Genomic DNA, 8,700 nt, shown 5'->3' with positions numbered 1-8,700 from the left:
CCTCTCAGTACAAAAATGCAGCAGCCACAGACACCTGTGATCATTTAATGGAGTGAAGGCTGTGGGTCTGGTGGGCATGGCCATGCAGTTTTTACTCCATTTGATTTTCAGTAATAAATACAAAGGAGTCATAATGATCTGTGGTGACTGTTCACCAGGATAAGCCTTTCCTGTGTGTGGCTGAGCTTTGGTTTGGAGTTGGTTTTTGTTTGGCATGGTTTTTTTCCCAGGCTCATCACTGACTCATGTGACAGAAGTGAGGTGCTGTGATTGCTCAGTGTTCCACTGTGCTACCCTGAGTGCAGTCAAACCTGAAAGAAAATTAAGACCTGGCAGCAGTGCAATACTGTCTTAAATTGTTTATCTTGACAGAAAAGACTGAAAGAAATATTTTTTTTTCTTCCCATCCTTCCTGTTCTTTCAGCATTGTCGTATTAAATTTAGTATGGGTTGAGTGACCTGAAGGAGACTGCTGTTATGGCTATGTGCTTTCAAATCCAGTCATAACTTTTCCACAGTCCCAGAGAGGTTGAGCTTGGAAGGGACCTCTGGAAGTGATCTGGTTCTGCTCAGGCCAGGCCACATACTTATTTTCAGGCAGAAAATGTGTGTGTGTGCCCATTTCCTCTGGTCCTGCCCCTGGGCACTCCTGGCTCTGTCCTCTGTGCACTCTCCCTGGAGCTATTTCCACACAGCTCAAATCCCACCTGAGCCTCCTCTGCCCTGGCAGGACAGCCCCAGCTCTCTCAGCCTTTCCTCACAGAAGAAAGACTTGTCTCTTCATTGTGGCCCTTCACTCTCTCTCCTTTAGATTAATGGTACAATTAATTAATTGTAGGGGCAGCCCAGCCTCATTAGTGCTGAGGAGAGGGAAGGGAGGGATCACCTTCCTCAATATTTTGCCTGGTGCAGCTCAGGATACCTTTAACCTTCTTTGCCACAAGAATACAATTCTGTTGTGTTCAACATGGATCCTTTTCATTTCTCCTCCTGAAGGCAGGGGTGATGTTTGTTCTCCTCTGCTTCTCTGGCTCTGCTCAGTTGCCATAATCCATCAAGGATTATAAGAGTGGCCTTGCAGTGATTTCTGCCAGCTCCCTCAGCACTCGTTGGTAGATCTCACCAAAACCTTGAATGGATCAAATTCCAGGTGGAGTTTGGCTTTCTTAACCATGTTTCTGTGTGCTCAGACAGTGTCTCTGCTCCTTCAACCTTACCCAGCCCTGCCCCACCCTCTCATGCTTTCTTTTGTGCCTGGCTTTTGCCATGACCTTGTTCATCCACGCAGGCCTCTTGGTAGGTTTTGTTTTGTTTTTTCTCTTTTTGCTTCCTACACATTGCAATGAAGCAAGCACAAAACAAAACTTTGTTGAGACAAGCTATCAAGCCAACACAAATCCTTACCCTGACTCATGTCCTGCAGGCATTGCCCAATGCCCTGCTGGTTTTCAGTCCCTGGGGCTCCTCACTTCAGTGTTTGGGGATGTCCATGTCATCAGTATCTTTGTCATGCTGCTTTTAGGGTGTATAAATGTGCTTTCTCCCCTCTATTTGCATATTTGCTAGAAGGTTTCCAGCTGAAGCAAAATACAGCCTGGTTTTCCCCAGAACATCACTCCCTTGCTCTGTTACCAGACACAGTTGCCCACACATCTGCTAATTCAAAGACTGAATCAGATGCTTTCCAAAGTCAGAGCCAGAGTGTTTTCATCACCTGTAAGTGAATTGATGAAAGAATTAATGGTTTAGGTATTTTAATTTCCTGTGTCTGGAATATAAACTTGCACTCAGCTAAGTACTGGTGCAGACTGGTTAAGGGACCTATGTATTTTCATTTGATGCTATGATAGCATGATGTGACCTTGCAATATTCCTTTTTCTAGCTGTATATTTCCCCTCTGCTTGTGTTTGTTATCTGAATGGCTTTTAAACCTGCTGGCAGAGTTCTCCAAAAAACTGAGTCTTTTTTTTTGCTGTTATTCATCACATATGGGTGATTGTAGCTGGTATTACTAATAAATGAGAGTTTTTCTCTTTGCCCTTCCCTCACTTTGTTATCAGATGAACCAAATAATACAGACAGTCTTAACCAAGCTCACCTCAGAAGGAAAATGCAAATTCCATTTGTAATTCTGAGCAGAGGACAGCAAAGTTTTTTGGGTAAGGCAGTATAGACCAGCAGTAGCTGTATCTTGCCATGCTCATCTTCTTTACTTCCCATTGTTAAACCTTAATCCTTCTCCAGTTCAAGTGGAAACAAAAAAGACTGTTTCCATGAGGCTGGTGAGCACCTGAATCTGTGTACTTTATTTGTCATTTTGGATTTGGCTGCAGATGAGGCTTTCCAGCCCATGGGAAGCTATCCTAGTTGTGGCTGGTTTCCCTTGTATCCACATATTTAGCTAATACCTTATGTGGTTAGGACTCTTATCCCAGGATGAGGGATATGCAGAGATATGAAGCAATAATGAGTTTTCATTTTGGCTTTTGAACCACCTGAGCAATAGTGGAAGACCTTTCATGGTGCAGCCATAGTAGCAAAAATTGAAACAGCACGTTCAGCTGCAAAGGAAGAGGTGACAGCCAGCAGCACTGCTGTCCAACAGATGTCCTTAGTCCTGGCAGGAGCAGATACTTGGCAAGAAATGTGTATCTGTTACTGAGGCCTAATGACCTGAACATGCCAGCAGGAATGGGAACAAAAATTCAGCTTGACTGTGAGAAAGAACTTGAAGCTGATTTTTGCTACTGCTTTGTTCAGTCTGATCCCTTAAATGATAAAGCTTTTGGGCCAATCAATTAGCTGTTTATTTCTCTCTGAAGTCAATTCCCCCCTTTTCTCAGTGAGTGACTGCAGTGAGTGGCTGCCCCAGGGTCAGGAGGTCTCAAGAGGGAGAATTTGTGCTTTTTCTGTAAAGGTGTTGATGGTTGTATTTGCCACAAGGCTTCTGGATTTTCCTAGGGAATAGCAGCAAGCACTGGGAGGTGTTGGATGTGTTATTTGCTCCATGTACGGTTGCTTTCCTCCCAGCATAAGCAAGACATAAAATAGACAATTTCAGCTGGGAGGGACCTGCTTTAATCAGCAGGGAAAGGCTCTGCTTTGCTAGAAATGTGCAGGGAGCACACCCACCTTCTGAAAGGTATTTAACACTCCAACCAGCTTATTTGCAACTACAGTAACATTTGGGGGTGTACCTGGGTTCCTGTCTGGAGGAATTGTGTAAGCCAGGCATTGAGCAGAGGTGCCTGGGGGAGGTTCAGCACAGTCCCAGCAATTCCACCTGCACTCCTTCAGTGCTGCAGCTGCTCAGGCTAAGGATGATTACAGGAGAGCTTCTTCCATTCAGGAATAAAATTCCTCATGGCAGGAATACCATGAGATCCAAGAGAAAAATAATCCTGCAGCTTGGTTTGTGCTGTCACCAGCTATGCTCTGTGCTAACCTGAGTGAGTTTAGTCGAGTCTAATGCATTCATTTCTGAACACAACTGCAGATCCAGCCACTCTTGCTGTATTTTGTGGAGGGTTTTTTTTTCTCTCTGAAGGGTTGTGTGTTAATGTAAATGTTAGCAGCAATTAAAGTGCCCATTCTGCAATTGTTATCTGTAATCCTTTACCCCTGGCCTATCAGAAGCTGGTCTAATAGTGGGGAACTTGTTTAGTTCAGCAGCACCTGATGTGCTGTGGGTGTCCAAAGGCCCTGAAGGGAACACCTTCCCTGTGGCTGTGACCCACAGGGACAGCAAGGTGAGCAGGGACTTTGTGATGGGTGAAGTATATGGCAACAACTCTTCGGATCTTGGACCTCACCTCACTAAAAATCAATATTTCTTTCTAAATTTTGTGAGAGGAAGCACTGCCTTTCCTAGTGTGAAAGTTCAGGCAGGCTCTAATTACTGTCTGTGTAATTGAGTTGCTGATATTCTGCCAACCTGTGGGGAGCAGCACCTCAAGAAGGTAAAAAATAAACTGTGCTGCCTTGGCAGTGAACAGGGAGGGACACAAGCTTTGACATGTTGGGGTGTGGGGGAGACAGGAATATCTGTCTTCCCTCCCTGAAAAATCAACAGTGTGAATGAAAGCTTCCAGTTGTGTTTGCATCCAGTCTGTGACAGTCCTGCCACTCAGACAGGGACATTGTGGGACCTGTGTGCTTGCTTATCTCCTTGCAAAACTTGACCAGATTTGGCTGTTAAATTGCACTTTATCTCTGCTCAGATACACTTTTGCATGCTGCTGCTTTGTGCTCACCTCTGCACCTGCTGACTGCTTGCAAGGAGCTTCCAGCTGAGATGGGATATATCAGAGATGTGTTATACCAATGTTTATTGCCAGGCTGGGTGCTCTGTCCCATCACCTGGGAGTGCACAGATTTAGATTATGGCTTGCTTTATAAGATGTGTAGTGACAGATTAGTAAAACTGCTGGGCTGTAGAGCCAGGCCTGTGTAGGAGGGGTTTGGGGTCCATTGCCAGCCTCTCACCTGGCTTCTGCCTAGGTGCAAAAGTTCATTGGTTCCCTCCTCACTGTTTGCAGCATTGCCTGGAGACTAAACCAAACAATTCCTTTCCTTTCCTGCCCTTCAACCACACCCCAAACCTTCTGAAATACATACAGGCAGGGGCACACCTCTGGTGCCTGGGATCTCTTGTAGCTGTGGGGTGCTCAAGCCTAAGTTACCTGTGACCTGGGAACACTAAAACCAGTTTTAATGCAAAAACTGGTATAGTAGCAAATAGTGGAGGTATTTGACACAAGGATTATTTAGCTCTGCTTCCCAAGACTCAAAGGTTTATTGATGCAATAAATGCAGCCACAGAATCTGGTGGATTCCTTTGGCCAAGTTTCCTGTTTCTGAGGAACCATTGTTTGACTTTGTTTAGAAATAATTTTCCACTCAGATTATGTTGTGATGCAGTAGGAATTGCTCAAAAATGAAGCTAAGACACATTATATGAAGCAGTTGCCACACAGCCAAAAATGCTGATGAAAGCCACTGGCTCACTCTGTGCATGCCTGATGGTTTTGTGGTTAATCATTCCAGCTGGCCAGATAATGTTTGTTAATGGGAGCTCTTCTTTAAGAGCTACTTTAAATAAAAATAAATTAAAACCAATCCACTTCCCCCACAAATCTTCATCTCCTGAGGACTGGTGAATTGTCACTGGGCTGGAGCAGACTAAAAGATTGTATTTTTTCCCTTCTTTCTTTCTTTCTTGTTCCTCCTCTCAGCTGGATCAAACTGCCAGCATGGGCAGGCAGCTGTCTGCCTCATGGTAGTAATGAAAAATGCAATGTCAAATAACAAACAGATAATCTGAAGTTAAACAGAACAGTTGCGCAAAGTTTGGGGGTTATTTATTTATTTATGTGCTTAATTATGAATTCTTTTAACTTTTCCTGCTCAAAGGCACTTACCCCTCAGCACTGGGGCGTGCTCAGGACTCCTAATGGGATCTTGCTGTGAGGAGACCTGGCACCAAGGCTCACCCTGTCTCCAAAGCCACTTCCTCAGCTTCTCCAGCCCTTCAGTTTCTGGGTGTGCTTTCTGTGTCAGCTGGTGCCAGGAGTGCAGGAGACCTTGCTGGGGTGGTGTCCTCTGCCTCACCCTGTGCAGAATCTGTCAGTGAATTATCTGGTCAGCCCCCCTGCCTCATTCAGGAGGTCAGCAGCCAACTCATGGTTTTGATAAGAGAGTTCAATAACACATCTTGAATAAGGCAGCAGCCCTCTGTGCTGCAGATACAGCCAGATAGAAATATGAGCAAACCCAGACTCCAGTTGTGAAGGCAGTGTACAAAACAAAAGTATTTGAAAGACCAGGTTTATGATGGGACTTGTAGTACTCTGCTGACAGAGTTTAATCACACTGATCTCAGCTGGTCAAAAAAACTTCCAATAAAGGTGATGAAGATATTTCATGTTTGCCTACTGTTATAAAATTAGCTACAGTTCAGGCATTGTGCACCTTTATTCCCTGACCTATTTTTAGTTATGGTAACTGATAACTGCAGTGGTGATACACTTTAGAAGTTGGGTAATGCAATAATGGGAAGTCTGACTGACTGAGAGATGAATTGAGAGGTGTAGAGCTGCTTCTAGTCCAGCATGATGCTGTGGAAAAGTTGTTTTTGCAAGCAAATCTGATCTTGTTTAGAAACTGCAGTCTCAGCCCTGTAATGTGGCAGCTAAGATCTGGCAGAAGAAATGAAAAAAGCATTTGCAGTCACTCCCTGTCCACACTATGGTTGTGTTACTGTTGCATATTACTGACAGATTCTTAAAAGATTTCCAGTTTGAATGAGAGGTACCTTATCGTTTTCCTCCTATTTTTTTTTTTTTTGTGCAGTGTAATGCCATTCAAAATTAGCAAACAGCTTCTGTTCACTTATGATATCTATGGGGGTGAAGGCTGCACAAAAGTAGACTTTCCAGTTCAGCAAGTGGGAAAAGGTCTCTGCAAGCTGGAGATGTGAGTGTAAACACCAATTCAGCTACTGGCAGCCTTGTGTGACTCTGAGCATGACTGTGTGGCCAAGTTTGTCAATTATACAATCCCCCCCTAAGCAGCACTTCTTGGAATTACAGAAGAACAAATAAGTAATTTATTGGTAAATTGTTGGGACCAATTTTGGGCAGGTTCAAAGGTCAGCCTAAGCATCCTTGATGTATGAGTATCTATCTCATATCTATCTACAGCAGACTGAAATAGGAGACAAGCCCTTTTCTGTGCCAGAGTGAAATTGGAGACAGGCTCTTTCCTAACAATATGTAAACAAAGAATTTGTGATTAACTATCACATCATGAGTAACTGCCAAGGACTCACATTTGACAGCAGGGAGCATGGCTCACATACAGTAATTATGCTAAGTGCTGATAACACAGGAAATGTTGAAAGCATTTTTCCTGTGCTGGGAGGTAATTGTACAAACTGACCTGTTGTCACATAAGTGTGTCCTGAATGATGAGTGACATAGAAGCTGCTGCTCTGTAATTCCCTGGGATGCCAGATGCAGAGATCACCTCACAGAACATGTCGGATGCTTTTTATAAACATAGAATGGATGAGCTGGGGAGGGACCACAGTTGGTCATCCAGTCCAACCTCCCTGCTCCTGCAGAGTCCCCTGGAATGCACAACTCAGCATTGTGTCCAGACAGCTTTTGAGCATCTCCAGGGAAGATCTCCACAGTCTCTCTGGGCCTCCTGTTCCGGTGCTCAGCCACCCTCAACAAAAAGCTCTTCTTCATTTTCAGGTGGAACTTTCAGTCCACCAGTTTCTGCCCATTCCTCTTGTCCCATTTTGCAGGAGTCTTTGTGCTGGGATAGACGGTCGCCAGGGACTAAACTCAAGCGCTCTGTATATGCTGAAAGTTACAGCTGCAGTTTATTATAAGAGAGCTGTTCTAAGAGCTGCCTGGTGCAGCCCAGAGTCAGGCAAAAAGAGATAAAAGGGGGGAGAGAAAGAGTAATGGGATAAAAGGGTGGTGGGGTAATAGAAGGGAGGTAAGAGAAGGGTAAGGAGAGAGAGTAAAGAGAGTAAGAGAAGAGGGAGAAGAGAGAGAGAGCAATGGCAGGAGGGAGAGTAAAAAAGGGATGATTTCCCATTTACAATACAATAAATTTCCTTCTATAATGAATATTCTAATTTCTAAGAACCAATCTAATACAAAATACAAATTCTATAGCATTTACATACAGCCATGAATCTTTATATTAACATAATGTGTTACATTTTAAACTCTAAAAGCTGCTCTTTGGACCTTTGGGCTTGTTTTCTGGCAGAGGGCATTGTTCTATCAAGACAGGATTACCTTCAGCAGGCCATCCTATTGTTTCATGGTTATTCAGTAACTAAGGCTTGGCATCTCAAACGTGGCTTTCATCCCAATTTTGTCCATGGTTTCTACACTCCCAGAATTTGAGCATTCATATTTGTAAGATTTTCCTGTTTCATCTTTCCCTACACCATTTCTCAGCCCTGTGGAGCAGAGCCTGCTCCATGCTCTGTATCCTCCCTGCACACAGTGACAATGACAATGAAGTCCCCTCTCAGCTGTCTCTTCTTGAGGCTGAACATGCCCACATCCCTCAGCATCTCCTCACCACTGAGTTGCTCCAGTACCCCAGTCACCTTTGTACCCTTGCTCCAGGAGCTCCACAATAATCCTCAAGGGGGGACCAGATTACAGTGATTCCATCCCATAATGTCATATCATGGAGCTGGTGAAGGCCCTGATGCCCACCACACAGAAGACAGGAAAAGTCCCAAGAGCCTAACAGCTGGGGGTGTTTTCTCCCTGTGGAGTTAGGCTGTACTCAATTGCTCTTTAGAGCAGTTTCTCTTCCTCTGGAAAAGAGAGAGCTTAGAGAAATTACACTTGGGGTTGACATGACCTTTTGTGCATGTTTGCTAAAAATATGAGAATATGTCAAATATGAGAAAGATTTACTTTGCAAGTTGGGAAAGCAACAAATAAATTTTCTTCGACGTAGCACAACATTTACTGAGGACATTAGAATCAGGGTAGCTGGAAAAAAGTGAATGCTTTTTTGAGCTAAATAGATATTTCAGCTCTCACAGGTAAAAATATTTAAACAGTGAATTTGACAACAGGACAGATGCATCCAGATTACTAAGTGCAACACATGTTTTCCCTTGGGGCTTTCCACTTGTGGTTTACCAGCCATGCCAC

Source organism: Oenanthe melanoleuca, chromosome 1, assembly GCF_029582105.1.
Source record: "Oenanthe melanoleuca isolate GR-GAL-2019-014 chromosome 1, OMel1.0, whole genome shotgun sequence".
NCBI lineage: Eukaryota > Metazoa > Chordata > Aves > Passeriformes > Muscicapidae > Oenanthe > Oenanthe melanoleuca.
This window is presented reverse-complemented; position numbering follows the sequence as displayed.